The sequence below is a fragment of the Hemicordylus capensis genome, chromosome 4 (assembly GCF_027244095.1).
Source record: "Hemicordylus capensis ecotype Gifberg chromosome 4, rHemCap1.1.pri, whole genome shotgun sequence".
NCBI classification, from domain to species: Eukaryota; Metazoa; Chordata; class Lepidosauria; order Squamata; family Cordylidae; genus Hemicordylus; species Hemicordylus capensis.
In genome coordinates this window covers 249220075-249238119 of record NC_069660.1, presented here as the reverse complement: position 1 = coordinate 249238119, position 18045 = coordinate 249220075, and the positions used below count along the sequence as shown (strand labels likewise).

Sequence of the window (18045 nt, the reverse complement as noted above, 5' to 3'; positions counted from 1 at the left end):
AGTGGCCAAACTTACAGATATATCTAGATATGATACTACCCTTCGCATGCTGAGATAAGCATTTCTCTCTTATTCCAATGAAGGAAAACAAGGACTGAGGCGTTAGTTGCCCTCCTGGTACAGCTAACCCCTGCAGCGGGTTGAACCATTTTCATGTCATTTATATTTTCCATTTGATTTTCTCTTTCTAGTACATTCATGGCCAACTATTAATGGCAGCTTATTGTGCTTTCCATTGTAAATAGTGCTTTTAGGTCAGCCAAAGACTCTAACATGGGGGTGAGAAATGGAGCAAGGGTGACAATTCTAAGTTTCTAAGGCACAGCCTTAAAAGGTGTTGGAGAGCTTTGTATACCTGAATACAAAGCCACAACTGCATGGGATGGAGTTTAACATGCATTGTTTTTCTTCTTCTCTACCAGGAGATATGGTATTGTCCTTGCCCACTAGTTGTATTTCTGATGCTAGATATTACCAAAGTTTCATCCTGCTTTCACTCCAGCAGTAGTTTGGCTTCCCTTTCTCTTGCTACCTCCCACTTCAGGCACAGTCCTGCCCATTTCTCTCTCAGAGTAGGAGGTCATCATTCACAAAGTGTTAACCCCTACCACTTGCTCCAGGTAGACAGAAAGGTTTCAGGTAAATTAACAAGTTACAGGAAGTCCGGCCTTCCTCCCAGCACGCCCTGGGAGCAGGATCCCGAGTTCTTTTCCTGTTTTGCTCCTGGTCAGATGTATCAACTGGATCTCCTTCTCCCATCTTTACTGGCTTCAGTCTTCCCCTTTTTCCTCTTCCTCATCTGTGGGTTAGCTGAGCACTTCTTCCCTTCTTTTCCCTCCTTCAGCATCCCCCCAAAAGATTTATTATTATATTATCCCCATTTTTTCAATAGCAAATCAGCTGCATTGTGTGACATGACATATTGATGCCACATAAAGTTTGGGGGTTCGAGAGAGAGAGAGAGAGGTTGAATCTGTAATTGACAATGGTGTGGTGTAAAGCTAAAAACCTCCCTAGATTTTTAACCAAGATTTTGGTAATCTTGTTGCTGATTATTTTCCCCACACTTCAGTATTTTTTCATACATATCCCATCATGAAAGTAGGGATATCCCATCAGGTTTTTGGTTTTTTAAAAAAAGTTTAAGATGTGCAGGGGTCAAGAAACGTTGGCTCTGTTCAAATTCTACTCATTGAGCTATGTTGGTACATTATCTGTCAGGATTTTTTTCAGTCATTTGGCATCATTTTACATTCACCACAGACAAGTAGGCTAGTGGATTTCCTGAGCCCTGAAGATGTGTGCAGTCTGTATTTACATGCTTTTCTCTTTTGCCTTTACATTTCCACATGCAATTCATGCCCATGCTTTTCCAGGTTTAGTTGTTCATCACATACCAGCTTGTCCGCAATCTATGTGACATAATAAATACCTAAGTTCATAATTGTATGTGTTGCATTGTTGTGTTCAGCTGTTAACCTTTTGGCACTATAAGCCCTTTCCTGAGACACCATATGAATGTATGATTAAATATCTCAATTAATTAAATTGAGATAAGATAGCATTTGGTGCTGAAATAGGGTAAAGACTGATATAATGTTTAAAGGCAAGTTGCAAGGGGTCCTTCACCCGTGGTGTGAGCCTGCTTAGCATCACAACTTGAATTAAAAATGTGACACAGCAGGAAGAATAGCCTAGTGCCTTGCCCTTTCTCTCATAGGTGGTCTGGAAGCTTGTCCTTCCTTCCTTCCTTCCTTCCTTCCTTCCTTCCTTCCTTCCTCGGCACGGATATGTTTACACGTATGTACATACATCCTGCATGTATGTACATTCATTTTTAAGAAGCAGTTGGTGAGAGGGGGAGTTGGGTTGGTGATCTCATGAATGCTGACCCTCCAGAGCTAAATTTTTAAGCTGCACTGTTCTGAAAACTTGAATATCTGGTATTTTCAAAAAGCTCATCTAGAAGAGAAAAATATGTATCTATTTTTTAAGCAGCAAAACTGCCCCTGCCATTCTAAAAATGAAGTGACTGTCGCCAGCAATATATTGATTGTACAGTTTAAATAATTAAGAGCTTTGTGGAATGATCTTAAGTTGGATTCATACAATCATGTTTTTCATTGCTGGTTGACTTTTTGACATTGGCAGTGGAAGTCTATAAAGCAGGGGCATAACAATGATCGGGCAAGGGGAGGCAGCTGTCTAGGGGCCCTGGCCTCTGGGGGCCCTCCAGAGACATGTCACGTGCCTCCCCCCACCCAGCGCCTGCCGCAGCTCCTTCAATTTGTATTATTTTATTTAATTTCTTTTTCACCATGCGTGCGAGCTCAGAGCGTGCCATATTTCCTTGCCGTCCCTCCCTCACTCTCCACCCTTTCCTCTTGTAGGCTCCTCCTCCGTCAAAACCCCATAGTCCCAGCTCGGTCGAGCTCCAGCGGCTGATCTTGTAGGTGGACCCTCGAGAGAGCACAGCCTATCCGGGCTCCTCATCCACACCGCAGCCGGCCAAGTCCACTCCCTTGGACTGGGCCATGAGCGCTCCAGCTCCAGGGCGCGGATCAGGTGCCCGCAGCATTAGCTTCGGATAGCCAGGCAGGAAAAGACACCCGAGACGGAGCGCGGCTGCTGCTTGCTGAGCCCGCGGGCTGTGCAGCCGCCACTCAGTGCTCTGGAAAGCCAAGGAGGCGGCCTCAGCGGCACCGCACCACCCCTTCCAAGGCATCATCCCATCTGCTGTCATCGCCTCCTCCTTCTCCTGCTCGGCGTGTGCTGCCTGTTTTCCAGCTCCTGTCCTTCCTCTGTCTCCCCGAGGTAGCCTTAGGGCGCCTTGACGGGTTGACCTCCTCCCCACTCCTCACAGTCGTGTTTGGTTCCACCGCCCCCCCCCCCCCCCCACAAAAGACAAGACTCGTGGAACAATCCCTCTGCCCCAAGGTTTGTTTTCTCTCCTCATTCAGCTCCTCATTCTCCTCCCCACTCGTCGCTCCCCCAGGAAGTGGCAAAGTAATGGACTATTGTGGTTTGTGTGAGAGATATGTGGGGTGTGAGCTTGGTCCGGTGTTTGGGGATTCTTGCTGTGCTTCTTTGTGCTTTTAGGAAACTTTAAAACTAAATTAAAAGCAATGAACTTCCAAGGGGGGGGGAGCCCTTCAAGTCTTTCACTGCCCGCGTTAGTGACATCAACTGAGGCAAACTGTTTGTGTTGCGATCGTCACTGCAATATTTCCCCCCAGTGTAAATGGCATGTTGGAGATTGTAAAACCCTTCTGGGCGGAGGAGGCGGTGTTATGTCTTTGTTCTGTACAGCGCCAGGCACTCTGTTGATGCTACAGAAACGTCAGCACTTTAGTTTATTTGTATTGGGCTCTCTCACCCTGTGCAGGAGGAGCAATGGTAAACCTTTCCTGTATTTACCAAAAGAAAACCACAGGGCTCTGTGGGCACCAGGAGTCGAAATCGAGTTGAGGGCATAGTCACAAGACTATATATTGTAGGGTGGGTGTGTGTATCAGCAAGGGGCCCGTTTTAAAATTTTGTCTCTGGGCCCAAGCCAGCCTTGTTACGCCCCTGCTATAAAGAAGTAGCTTGTAGGAAAATTTCCATGTACATGGAAATGATTTCCAATTTCCATGTATATGGAAATTATGAGCCGGGCTATCAGGACTAGGGGCTAACTTGTGTTTATCAAAGCTCAAATGTCAGATTTGTTGAACTCATTTGGTAGCTGTTGAGATTCTTTCTGCAACCTTCAATGATTTCTACAAAGAAGTACAATTGTGTAATGAAGAATTCTGAAGAAAACAAATGCTTGCTTAAGATTTTGTGTCATTTTAGTTTGTCCTAATGCATGACCCTCAGGAACATTTGGAGGGAGGAGAGAGATTAAAAAAAAATCACCCCCCATGTTTCTGCACCTAGTGCACTGTGCAAAGTAGCCATCAGTGCAGGGACACTGGATGCTCACGGATCTACAGCGTTCTGCAACCCTTCTTCTGTCGTCAGAGGGCTGTGTATCATGTCAGCCACTATTCTTTGACGATAGACTAACCAGCAAAGTTTTAAAGCAAGAGAGAGAAAAGAGGAAAATAAAAAGCTGAGATATCATAACTCGTCTGATCTGGATGTATCTCACTTGCCTTTATTAGTTAACACTCTTTGAGACTGCCTTCACACTATTAAGTCAAGGTTGGTGAGCACCAGGAGTAGAGCCTAATTTTCCATCTGTATTATCCAGGTTAATTTTTACATATTCGTAATCAACCCGTCATAGGTCTTATAACATAGAATTAGAACACAGTGGCAGACATGCAGACTTAAGTTACTCAGTTTCACTACTCAATAGCTACTCTAAAGGACTACTGCATTTCAGTAGGGCTTCCTCTTGTAATTTAGTCAGGATGTCAGCAACAGCCAGTGTCGTTCTGAAAGAATGAAGTAAAGCAGTGGTAGCATCACACATTTTAAATATAGCCTTGGTTTTTAGTAAGTAGATTGGCAAGACTTGTATTCTCACTGCCAATGCAGATGGTATCATCAATTTGCTGAAAAGGCAGTGGGAGAGGAGAGTTCAGTTGTTTTATATGCCCGGGCTGAATTTCAGTTTCTCAGTTTCTGATAGCAGGTTGTCATTTCACGCTTTGGAGTTTTGTTCTAAACTGCAATTCTGTATATTGTTTTAGTGACTGGGTTTGTCATATCCAGCTGAAAGTATTCTGTGTTCTGTATGCATATAGAATACAACTTGTTAGAATTTGGACAACACTTCCTGCATTCAATATGACAAATTTAACCTGAATAACTTAGAAAAGTTATAAAGCTCCTTACCCTAGTTTTCAAGATGTGATATTTAAGCTGTTGGGTTCAAAATGCTTAGAATAGTAATGATAGGTGAGGAGAAAATATCTCAAAAGACTAAGATATTTGTTAGCAGTCCCTGCAGTAGGATATGCAAAGCAATTGTGTGTTTTTAGTGCATACGAAGTAAAGATGTAAACTACTGCAAACTTGCAAAATCTTTCAGACTTCTCTTAACACAATGAGCAGGAGCCATATTATCAAACTGTGAGGTTATTCTCACGACTGCATGGAACCGGGCTAAGGGAGGCCAGCCAAGTTCTGCGGTTTTGTGTGCTGCAATGGGAGCCACGCAGCTCCCGGCAGCAAACCTTCAAAAATACCTCTCCCCTTAAACCAGGTTAACAGAACAAGCACTCTGTTAACCTGTTTTTTCCGATTGTGAGTGTCGGCGCCGTGGCGACTCAGGAGGAAACCCCCAACTGTGAGGCTCCAACAAGCCTCCTGGCTTTGGGGGTCTCCTCAGAATGCCCTGTGCACTTGCGCGGGGCATCCTGAGACATTTGGGGGCCAAGTGGCCCCCGATCCCCGCCGCCCCTACCGTCTCTGTCACGGAGCCATTAATTGTCTGGGCGGCCAATTCAGCCGCCTGGGGATGGCGCCCTGCTCGTGTGTGGGGAGAACGGGCTTAGCCCACTCTCCCCACGGAACCCTCCTCAGCTCCACACGTTGATCGTGTGTAGAGCTTCTGTATGTATTTCTGTTCCATGATCAACAATGCACAACTTGTTTCAAAATCTTGTATTCCTAATAAGAGATTATGAATGCCTGCTTAAGACTGTTTTTGCTTTATCCGAAGTGGCTATCTTTTTACATTACCATGGGCTGGTTCTCACAATTGGGCAATGTTGGTTATGTTTTTATGCTGTTGAGTTGGAGGTGTGTGTGCTTCTATTAAAGTCATTAAAGTGATTGTGGCTGTTCTTACGATCAGCCAAAATTGGGCTAAGGGTGATAGGTCTTGCTGATTATAAGAACGGTCAGGAGCTGCGAGGCTTCCAGTGGTGTCAAACCCGCCAAAGAGGCCAGCCTCTTAAACAGGGTTAAGGGAGCGAGTGCTCCCTAAGCCCTTTTTTAAAAAAATTGTCTACTAGCACCAGCTGCTTGAAGCTAGGCTGGGAGACTGTTGGGCTCCCAGCCGGCATGATATCACAATGCACCGTGCACTCATACAGTACCTGAACACTCTTCTGATTTTGATGAGAACATCTATCTATCTATCTATCATATAAGATAAATGTGCCTCCCATTTTAATCGAGGCCAAACTAGACCTGTTGTTGTTAAATGCATCACTGTCTAGTTGAGAGTTTATTTTTACTTTAAAACAGCAGATGTGCAGGGGCCGAGGCCTGATCCTAATTGGGACCACATTGTGGAGGTTAGACATGTTTAACCTTTATTTGCATGTCATTTTTTCCATTTAAAATCGCCTTCTCAAGGATCCCTTGAGAAGGGTCTCTTTGCTGCAGTGACAGAAGCTATTCCCACGGTCACTAGAAACTGGGCTAAGGGAGCCCAGCCTGTTTTCTAGTGATCATCGGAACCACTGGGAAAGCCTGGTGGCTCCACGGCAACTAGCTCGCCTAAGTAACCCTCCTGCTAAATGAGGTTAACGGAGCGAGTGCTCCATTAATGTCATTACTTTGATTGTGTGTCAGCCACGGCTGCTTGTAGCCACGGCTGACACACTAGGGGTAGAGGGGAGGAGGGACCCCAGGAAGGCACCACGCACTCGCACAGTGCCTTCCGGGGGGCCGCACGGCAGCGCACCCCGAGCCCCGGAGCTCCCTAGCGAGCTGCAGCTGGGCATGGGAGCACCCCCAAAGCTGGTGCTTGTCTGGGCGGCCGAGAGGAGACACCTTGGTCGTGTGTAGAGCCTCACTGTCTTATAGTAGCTATGGGGTGATTTTCAGTGGGAGAGTGGTACAGAAGTAAAGGGTTAAATTTGCCCTACCTCTGGACTGTGATCCCAATCCAGATCAGGCCCCACATGACTGCTATTTTAAAATACTGTTAAAAAAGAAAAAAAAAACACTCTTTAGATGATTTCACATTTATCTTCATGCCTAGTTTGCTCCCAGGGGGAAAACTGTTCTCTGGGAATCAAAAATTTGGGAAACCCTTTTAGCTGCTGTTAATACTCTTCGCCCGCTTGTTTATCATAAAATAATATGGAATGCAAATTTATTTCTGGTTCTTTCTGCCTCTAAAGGAAAAGATTTCCTAGAGAAACCTTTGCAGACGTTGAGGTGTGAAGCATGATCATGGCTTATAAATGTGAATCTTCAGCTGTGGCCAGTGTAAAGCTAACTCAGAATGCTTTTATGAAATCCTTTTATGAACCACATCATATTCAAGGCTATCATTGTGGTGCAGGTATTATATTCAGTGATCTCCAAATTCATGTAATTTGTTCTCTCTGCAATGGATTCCTCAGAGGTAATATTCTGCTCTTGCCCTTAAGACTTTTCTAAAAGTAGAATTTTAGTTCTACTATAATCAATCAAGCCTCTTGCCATTTTTAGCTGTTATCTCAATCTAGCACAGGTTGAATCTCAAGTGCAGTATTTTGTATTTTTCATTTAGCTAAGGCTACTCAAAAGTCCAGGTTTTGTTTTTTTTAAAAAACCAACTTGCTTGATTTATCACAGGAAACAAACATACCTATATAGCAAACTGTCTGCTCATTTCCTTTCTTCTTCTTCAGTGCTATACTAAATGTTGATGGTTGAATTAAAGTGATTCAGCCAGAACTGTGAAAGCCTGTTTCCCTAAGTAGGGTGCTACCTGGAATACATTGCATAAATTTGCACAGCATTGTTTTGGCACCATGTCTTAAAATGTGTCTAAATTTGTGCTGACATTGTAACATAAGAGACTCCTTAGCGGAACGCTATAACATTTGCATCTTTTCTCGTTTATCTGCACTTCACATCCAGACATCTTTCCTCTTCTCTTGCATTATCATATGTATTCATGTTGTGTAGCTGTTGTACTCATCTACATTTCAACAAGGACGTTGTTGTTGACACTTTGATTGCCATAGCACCTTTTTAGCATTAATTTGGGGGTGCCTTTGGTACTTTGACAAGACGTGTGTGCGCATGCGTACATGTACACACAGCTACTCCTTCCCCCGGGCTCGCTACCTTTAAACTTAGCAGCAGTCACCCAGACGATTACCATCCGAGGATAAGTGAACCATAGGTTGTCTTAACCTCTGCTAAACTCCAGGTTAAAAACTTGGTTTTGGCATGGGGTTAGCACCAGGATCAGGCTCAATCCCAGTGCTTCACATGCACATCCTAACCCAAGTTGGGCTGCCCTAGCCTGGGTTATGCTGTGCATGTGAATACCCTTAGCCACTTCTACCCAGGTTTTCCTTTTAACTTGATTCCTCACAACTGAATATTGGGAGCACGCACAGCTCCCAAACTCGGGTAGAACACAGAACAGTGTTTGATTGTATGAATGGCCTCCATGTGTAACTCTCAGATTTAACCAATGATTAAACACACACACACACACACACCCATGAAAATAATTCCATGACTCCAAGGAAAGTCAATCTGTGTTCCCCTGCCCTCCTTTAAAAGCAGCCCCCTTCCCATATGATAACCTGCTTTTGAAGCTGAAGAACACTTAAAGGGAGTTTATGATACTGCATGGGTATTATCAGTTCAAAAATGGAAAGATTTTTTAAAAAATAACCCACTAGGTTAGTGTAAGCAAACCAGCCTAGTTTGAGAAGGATTAATGGTTGACATCCAGACTAATGCTGTAGTGGCATAGACATGTTGCACTACTAGTTCTGCTAAGCTTGTGTTCCAGACTAGTGCTACAGTGGTGTAACGGTGCACGTGCACAACTTGCTGTGAAACTTCTTCCTTCATCCATGTATGTTGCAAGGAATGGTACAAAGCTATCTGCTTTTTTGATGCACCAGTGCAATGTTTGCAGAAATGGACCAAGAGTGCAAGAGATTGGGCAACGCTGAGCATTGGTTCAGCTACGTGACCTTCTTGTATGGGTGTATCTTTTTTTCTACAATAGTGCAGCATTAGACTAGGTGTCAACTACTGCCTTTCCCTGCCAATGTTATGTTATTGAAGATACTGTATCTACCATCTTTGTGTAGGAAATGTAAGTACTTTAAGCACTTTCTTGTTACAAAGCATAGATAAAGCTCTGGAAATGTTAGCCTTCAGAGTAGGCTTGTGCCCAAAACGTTTCGGAGGCCATTATGAAGGCCTCCGAAACGTTTCGGTGCTGGGGGTAGTTTCGGCACCGAAACGCCGAAGGGGGTAGCACTTTAAGGGCGGGGGAGGGTGTATTCACCCCTCCCGCCGCATTTCCCCCACCAGCGCGCTGTCGCTTTGAAGCCCCTCGGGGCGGCAGCGTTCCTCCCTGCCGCCCCGTTTCCCCCGTCGGCTGGAAGTCGCGAGTGTGCGTGCACACGACAGGCGCATGCGCGCTCGCGACTTCCGGCCGACGGGGAAAACGGGGCGGCAGGGAGGAACACTGCCGCCCCGAGGGGCTTCAAAGCGACAGCGCACTGGTGGGGGAAATGCGGCGGGAGGGGTGAATACACCCTCCCCCACCCTTAAAGTGCTACCCCCCGTCGGCACCGAAGATCTTCGTGCACATCCCTACTTCAGAGGAGATCTCTAATTAAAAATAAAACTGATATATCATTTAGAATTATCAGTTTGTTCAAACATTAGGATACAGGTAGATATAAGAATAGGCCTTTTCCTGTTCAGCCCCATGGTGCTTCCTTCCATTGGCTATAAGTTGTGGTTGTGCATCAAGCGTGTTGTATGGAATAGCAATAAAGCCTCAACCTTGTCATGGCACTTCCTTACATACACCTGTACCAGGTTTCCAGGCCCATTTAGTAGCAAACAGTATTTTTACAATGTGCTTTTAAAGTTTTTTATAATATTAACAGAGGACCACCAGCAACAGAGCTAAAGTCAGGAGATAAAGACAGTGGCCAACATGATGCACAACACTGGCATTGCTCATCAGCTAGTGCTGCTGCACACATGGCAAGATGCCCCGACTGGGCAGCAGGCAGTTGTGGTGCAACTGCAGGTGTGCAGTTTTAAGTAGTTGTGCTGCTGTCTGCATGTGCAACACTGTTGGGGCTGCTGGTACATGAGAGTAATGCTGGCTGATGAGCAACACTGACATTGAGGCGAGTGGGGAATGGAGAGAGACAGGGCCTTCTCTGCTGTCACACCCAGGTTGTAGAATTCTTTCCCCCATGAGGCCTACCTGGCTTCCTTTGTCATGGCCTTCCAGAGATTCGTTGAAACAACCCTCACTAGGTTTATGACCTGATGTAATGATTCTGGGAGAGTTTTTGTTCTGTTTGGCTCCTGAACTCTTTGACCTCTAGTTGGTTTGTCTGATACTGACTGTTTTTATTTTATTATTTTATTTTTAATAGTTTGTTGATTATTTTTGAAATGTTTTATTTTGTTGTTAACTACCCTAAGTGCCTGTATTGGTCAAAGAGCAATATATACCTTTTAAAATAAATAAATAATTCATCCATGAGATTTTGTCGCCGTTTATAATGCTGTTAGATAACTTTCTGGTTTTGATTAGTAAAATCCCCTCAATAAATGTGTCTATTGCGCCGTACAATGGGGCTTGCAGTTAACCGTCAACTTCCTGAGTAACACTGTTCCCATGCAAGCAAAGAAAGCATGTGTGCAGAGCTAACAACCTTGCTTCTGAAACACATGTGCTCCCATGGGGGTAGGGGCAACTTTTGTCAGCGCCCCCCCTCCTCCTAAAGCGTTCTATGCAGTCTGCAAACAGGTCCCTGAGGATTGCAAAATACTCTGGGACCTGCCTCTGGGTCTCATGGAGTGCTTCTGGGGAAAGCGGGGGATAAGCTAAAATTACACACGCACCCCATGTGAGCACCCATGGTTCACCCTGTGTTTTAGGGTGTGAACTGTGTTTTAGAACTGTGTTTTAGAAGCAAGGATACTAGCGTTGCACATGTGCTTTCTTTGCTTGCAGTGTTAGTCAGGATGTTGACCAGTACAGTACTTAGCTTTTGTATTTGTATCATGTTCCCTCCCCCCACCCCACCAATAAACTATTCAGTGAGACTATTATCTATAAAGCTTAATAGTATTTACAAGTGGCTTCAAAGAAATGTCGCACACAAAGTCACATTATCAAAAGAGTGACAGGTCAGGTATGCACATTCCTCTAGCAATATGTTAATTATTTTATCTTTTGTCACTGGAAATCCCACATACCCTTTAAATACAATATTGTAAATGTTCAGCATGCTGTTAAGGAATAGCATACCCTCTTCATCTGTCACAATAAAAACCTAGCTTCAAGAACTGTACTATGTTGCTTGTCCTTTTGTCCTTATTTTCAAGTGTCAGACATTAGCATATCAGAAACTGTGAACTTTTGAAAGGGGTTTTCAGTGTGAAGTCTATTGCACTCATGTGTATTAAATTACCAGACAATATTTGATTGCACGGGCAGATAACTGGGTGAGTGCATAATGAAAAATTCCCTAAAGGTTGTCTAGATAACATAAAGCTGCCACTTCAGCTAATTTTCTACACCAGCCAATGGACAGATAAAATAATCTTCAGAATTTATTATTTTTTATTTATATATCTCCCAGCATACTGCTCTAAATATATCTCGGCTGTTCATGCTGCTTTCTCATATTGCTGCAGTTACCATAGATTTCTTATCCACATATGAAACTAAGCATCTTACTACTTAAAAAAAAGATGAGTTTTGTACATTTCATTTGACATTTGCTCATATTTATAAACTGTAGACGTTTCCCCTTCTTCTCCCCAGCTGCTGAAGAACAGGTGATTTGGGAGAGTGTGAAGGAGATATCTGAACTCTGTTCCCTCTCCCTAACAGGATGTTATGTGTGCTCATAAGTGCAGGTCTCTGGTATTTCCACAATCTGTGGAAGCAGATTCTTTATCTCAAGAATGACCAGGAGGCAGAGTTCCCTCTAACAGGGATTCCCAGATGTTGTTGACTACAACTCCCATAATCTCCCATCAAAGGCCATTGCAGCTGGGGATGCTGGGAGTTGTAGTGAACAACATCTGGGATTCCCTGTTAGAGGGAACAGTACCAGGAGGGCTTCTTTGCATTTTGCTTCATCTGCCAGTTCTAAGAAGGATGCTTAACGAGATCCAGGTGAAGAAAGCACAACATCTCACTGACCTCAAAGCCTCGAGTATCCCAAAGTTCAAGTTATGAAATGAAGGCACTTCTTATGCTGGAGACATCCCCACAACTTCCAATGGCTGTTGTTGGTGACTATCATTATGTTTCTTTTTTCGATTGTGAGCCCTTGGAGACAGGGAGGCCATTTTTATTTATTTATATCTTTGTAAACCGCTTTGGGAACTTTTGTTGAAAAGTGGTATGTAAATATTTATCATATTCACATATTCATATTCTAATGCAGGAGCCAGCATGTTGCAGGTGCTTGTAAACATTTGAGCCAAGTGCACATGGGTTTCTAGGCTTCTTTCTAATAAGGGACTTTTAACATATATGGTGTCCTATAAACAATGCGCAATAGGACTTATGATATAAAAGGGCACTTTTGAAGGATGATGAAAAGATATGAATTGCATCCAGTCAAAGAGAGGATTTGCCTCATCAAAATTTGGTTTGGTTTGGGTTTTTGTTTTGTTTTTTGTTTTGGTTTTTTTTGCAAGGAAATGCCTTAAATCCAACACACTCTAGAGACAGATGAGTGTCTTATTCTGTCACTAAGCACAGTAAATATCTGCATACTCGTGTGTGCCATAGTTCTGGGCAAGTACTCTTTTTCGACTGTGGTCCATAGATATCTTTCTAGAATCTGAATGTGGTCCTTAAAGTTCTAACTCAGACCATTCTTTGTGCACTTCGCTGGATACGCTGTTTTCAGTCAGTATCTTTTCTCATTGCCTGTATGATGACAGAGTTTCAGAGTTGGGAGATTTCAGAGCTAGGAAGATCCTCTACCTGGGCATGGAGAGCCAGATTATAATGAGCTGGATAGACAAAAGATTAGACTGTTTACAGCAGCTTCTTATGTTCATCTGGTACTTTTTTGCCATTTGAAAAGATCTCCAAAGTTATCCTCCAATCTGGGTCTGTGCATTTTTCATAAAGGCAAAGTGGTTCTGAGACCAGACCCTTTCTTTGTTCACAAAGTCCATTCAGTTTTTCACATGTCTCAAGAGATGCTTCTCCTTTTCTTCGGTCTGAATCAAGTCCATCCACAGAAGAAGAGCTGGCACCAACTGGATGTTCATAGAGCCCTTCATTTTTATTTGAACAAGACTGCACATTCTAGAAAGGCTTTGTTAGCTTTGCATAAGAGTGTGGGGCAGAAAATGAGGCTCTGCACACAAAAAGTGTGTAGAGCCTGGGAGGGTTTAGTGGAGAGAGTGGGCATAGCCCGCTCTCCCCATAGATGATCACCTGCAGAGTGCTGGGCAGCTGGATCGGCCACCTACATGACTACTGGCTCCATCACGGAGCCAGTAAGGGCTGCAGAGATCAGAGTTTGCCTAGCCCCCAGAAGTCCCAGGATGCCACTTGTGAGTGCACAGGGCATCTGGGGAGACCCCTGAGACCAGGAGGCTTGTTTTAGCCTCCTGGTGGGGGTCTCCTCGTGAGTCAGTGCGGATCCGCGCCGTGGCAACTCATGATCGCCGAAATGGGGTTAGCAGAGCGCTCACTCCGCTTACCTCATTTAAGGAGGGGCTACTTTGGCGGGCTAGCCACCAGAGAACCACCGGGCTCACCCGCGAACCTGGTGGTTCTCATGATAGCAATAGCAATAGTGCTTACATTTATATACCGCTCTATAGCCAGAGCTCTCTAAGCGGTTTACAATGATTTTAGCATATTGCCCCCAACATTCTGGGTACTCATTTTACTGACCTCGGAAGGATGGAAGGCTGAGTCAACCTTGAGCCCCTGGTCAGGATCGAACTTGTAACCTTCTGGTTACAGGGCGGCAGTTTTACCACTGCGCCACCAGGGGCTCCACCATGATGGGGGGAAACCGGGTTGGGCTCCTTCAGCCCAGTTTTCCCCCATCGTGAGAATAGCCTCAATGTTTTCCAACACTCTTCCCAGGTGGCTTAGGGAATATACTGAGTCAGTATACGGAGCTCTGAACAAACTACCACAACAGGGTATTATGACATATCCCCTGAAAGGAGCTGGACTTGCTGTGTCTGTGGCCTTCAGGGGCAACTTGTTCTTGGGATTTTTCAGGTAGCAATGTGAGCATCAGTCTGCACATTTGCAAAGCATTATTAAGTTGATATAGCTGCTAGGGTGGACACTGCCTTTGGCTGGCGCAGGGGTAGGCAATGTGTAGCTCCCCAGATGTTGCTGAACTATGACTCCCATCCTCCACAGATGTCATCAGATGTGGTTGGGAAGGATGGGAGTTGTAGTTAGCAACATTTGAAGAGCCACACATTGCCTGCCCTTGGGATGGAGGGTTCCTTAGCAGATTCTCCCTCATTAAAGACTTCCTTGTCATCCATGCCTGCGCACTCTGAATGTTGCTGTGTTATATTCCAGGGGACATTGTGTGCCCTCCTGTTTTCCTCAGGGGGAAAAAAAGGGAATTTTTTATTACTGTACTTTCACATTCTTGAGGAATGCAGGAGAGTAAATTGGATGGACTGGGTCATCCTTCTTGATTATAGGCAACATGTGGGAGGCAAGTAGGGGTGTTCTCCCTTCTTACTTTTTGTTTAATTTCTGACATGTTGGCATGCAAATGTTCCTGTGCTACTGTTTTTTTGGTCAGTGATCCTGCTTTTTCTAATTGCAATGTTCCTAGTTCCAGATCCTGCTTTCCCTCCCCCCCCCCGCAGGTTCCTCCCCCCCCCACACACACACCAGTTGTAGAACCCTGGCCCTTTGTTCCTCATCAAATAGGAAGGGTATCCAAAAGGGTACTGACTATCCTCCATTCTTCAAAAACAAGACTTTTCAGTAATTTTTAAAAAATCGTTCTTTTATCTCATCTTGGCTGGTTTAGAAGAAGTTCCAGTGGAGCTCTTGAAGAGTATACAGACTTATTCTTGCCATCTGTTTATTAAATAAATTGAGCAGTGCAAGGAATGCTGGAATCTCTATATGTCTGCATTAGAAAACAAAAGCACTCATCTAAATACAAGCATTATCTTTTCCCCCTAAGACGCTTACTCCTTTCTGTTACATTTTTTCCGCTAAAATGAAGACAAAAGAAATGTCAGCGCTCAGGAAGATTTTGTGTCAGTGAGTGGTAGGGGCAAGAATTGAAAAGGATCAGTGAATCAGATGTAATTTGGGTTGTGTTTGAGATACCAAATCTGTGTTTTGCTGACGGCCACTATTCCTGTTTTGAAAAGCTGCATAGGCATTTCTATCAGACAGAAAGAACTTTATCCCTGTTTTCTTTCTGGCATGTCTATAATGACTTTGTTCAATAAGCAGAGAGGATTATGGGAAGTGGAACTAGGTGACATGTTTTAGTAAAGATGTGTAAATGACTTTCACTGTGAATATGAGGATTGAGCATTCTTGTGATACTGTTTTCCTTTACAGGTAGCTTTTTAAAAATAGACATTTATGTTGATTTAATTAGCTCAGGGAGGAGGGAAAGTAGGATAGAATATGGAATGTCCTTTTAAAAAAATGGCTGCAAGGCATGCTTTAACACCAAGATTTCACTTTTTAAAAACAAATGAATAGCTGAAAATGCACTTTTGAAAAATAAAACTAAACACTTGAGTTTCTCCCTCCTCTTTTATCTTCTGTACAAATACCTAGATAGCCTTGCAAATTGAACAATGCTTATGCATGGATTTAACTTAAATCTGAAAATAAATTCAGAATCATGTGTTGAATTACCATGTCATTTCTTTATCTAGTGTATCTAGAGCCCTATACATGCATTATGTTTTATGGCCGTAGTCATTGATCTGTACACATGTACAGTTATTCACACATTTCATTCAGTGCACATACAATAGTACACTTGCTGTGCTGCCTGTACCCTGTATTTGAGGGGGCCTTTATCCAGGTTCTCTTTAAAAGTGTACTTGTCTCTGTACTTTAAAACCTGTGCTGTCCGTCATTCACACAAAAATATGTACATGTGTGCAGACATCTGTACACACATACAGCATGTTTGAATAGGAATTACCATAGATCATATAATTGTAACATTGTGATTTGTGCAATTGTTTTAACATAGTATGAAAAATTTGCTTTAAGGAATGATTTCAGTGTGTGGACTCATGTCCACACTGTACCCTGATAAATCTTCAAAAATTAGAACAAAGAGATTTCAGGAGCATAATTTAGGGCATATGCTAGTTGTAAGCTAAATAATAGTTTGTGCACTTCAACTTTTGGTTTGTCTGAGATACTAAGAAATTCCACTTGGGGAAAAAGTCACTTTACCTGTATTCTCCAATAAACTTGTTATTGCCTGCTAAATGCTCTGAGTAATTTTAAATAGATGTTTGAATTTGTTGTATCAAAAGTTATTTATTGCAACATTCCCCCAAAAAATTAAAAAGCAGGTGGTGGAAGGAAAAAGAAAAGTTTATGCAGGCTTTTATATGTATTATCTATAAAGATGGCCTTTGACTTGCTTCATTGGCTCTGACATGTGATTCAACATATTACATGATAAGGCAGAAGGGCTGTTCATATAACATAAAAATTGTACTCAACTTTAATGCTCCAGCATTTGTAAAAAGCTGTCATGGAAAACATAAGCATTGCACATATTAAAATACAGAGGATTAACTTTGTGGCAATATTCCATTTATTATTAATTTTTATAGTTCTTATTATGGCTTTTCCATCAGAATTTTCAATATCAAATTCTGTCAGTTTTTTGTCACAGGAGCTCAGTATGTTCTAGAAAACCTGGCTTTTTCTGTTACGGACACCATTAATAAAGGGCCATTTTGTTTCTCTTTGTCGTTTCCCCAACTCCCTGTTACAGTTCTATAAACATACAGATTGCCTTCTACTGAGTCAGACCATCTAGCTCAGTACTATCTAAGCTCTCCAAGATTTTCAGAGAGGGCTTTCCCATAGCCTTGCCTCTAGATGCCAAGGATTGAACTGGAACCTTCTGCATGCAGCATTTTGGGCACAACAGCATCATGCATTTTAGGCTCCTTTCTTTTTCTTCCTCTCCATGTGCTATCAAATCAAGGTTTATAAGTTTCAGCCATTAAAAACTGGAGATTTGCTTATTCCAGCTTTGACATTCAAATGTTGTCTAATCCTGTATCTCTGATTGTAGGTGCATTTCTTCCCAAATGTCCGGTTCTTCATACAAGATTTCATAATAAAGACCAATTCTTCACCCATACATTCATGCCTACAACTTTTCAGTCACTTCCAAAGATACTAGCTGCACTTTTCTAGTTTACAAACATGGGGTCATGTTTAATCTCCTGCTTTCTACCCCGGGTACCTGTGTCATGAATCCCACTATGATTTAGTGTGCTAGGGCTTTTTTCTTTTTTTTAACATTGAAATAATTTGCATATTAACCATGTGGGACCCTGTCTGTTTAGTGGCCAGAGTAACTAATCTTGAGAAGACTAGGGCCTGGTTCACACAATTGTTCAAAACTAGGCTTAAAGTAGGTTACCAACATTAGCGTGATTGTGTGAACCCACACCAAGGTGGCAATCTCAGATTCATCTTGTGCCATAAACCACCTTGGCATAGGTTCACACAGTGACCCATATTAAATCTAAGCCCTATTAATACATTCTGGAGCGCAGCAACACTCACGCTTATAGCTCAGCATGTGGGGAGGAAGTCCTGCCCCAGAGCTGTCACTCACCCCCCTCAAGCTGACTGCTCACAGTTATGGACCTTTTTAAATGAAGGGTTGGCTTCTGTGGCAGGGGACACGAATTGTCCCCTTTGCTAAGCAGGGTCTGTCTTGATTTGCATTTGGGATGGGAGACTTACATTTGAGCGTTGAAGGAGATGGGGCTATGGCTCAGTGGAAGAGCATAAGGTCCCAGGTTCATTCCCTGGCATCTCCAGGTAGGACTGGGAGAGAATTCTGCCTGAACCTTTGAGAGCTGCTGCCAGTCAGTGTAGACAATACTGAGCTAGATGGA

At 43.3% G+C, this 18045-nt stretch overlaps 1 protein-coding gene across 7 annotated transcripts in view; it reads left to right on the top strand.

Annotated features, from left to right (window-relative positions):
- The window catches only part of CDH2 (cadherin 2), a 183761-nt gene that overhangs the window by 109067 nt on the left and 56649 nt on the right, over positions 1-18045 (top strand). The gene's annotated exons all lie outside the window — the stretch shown is intronic.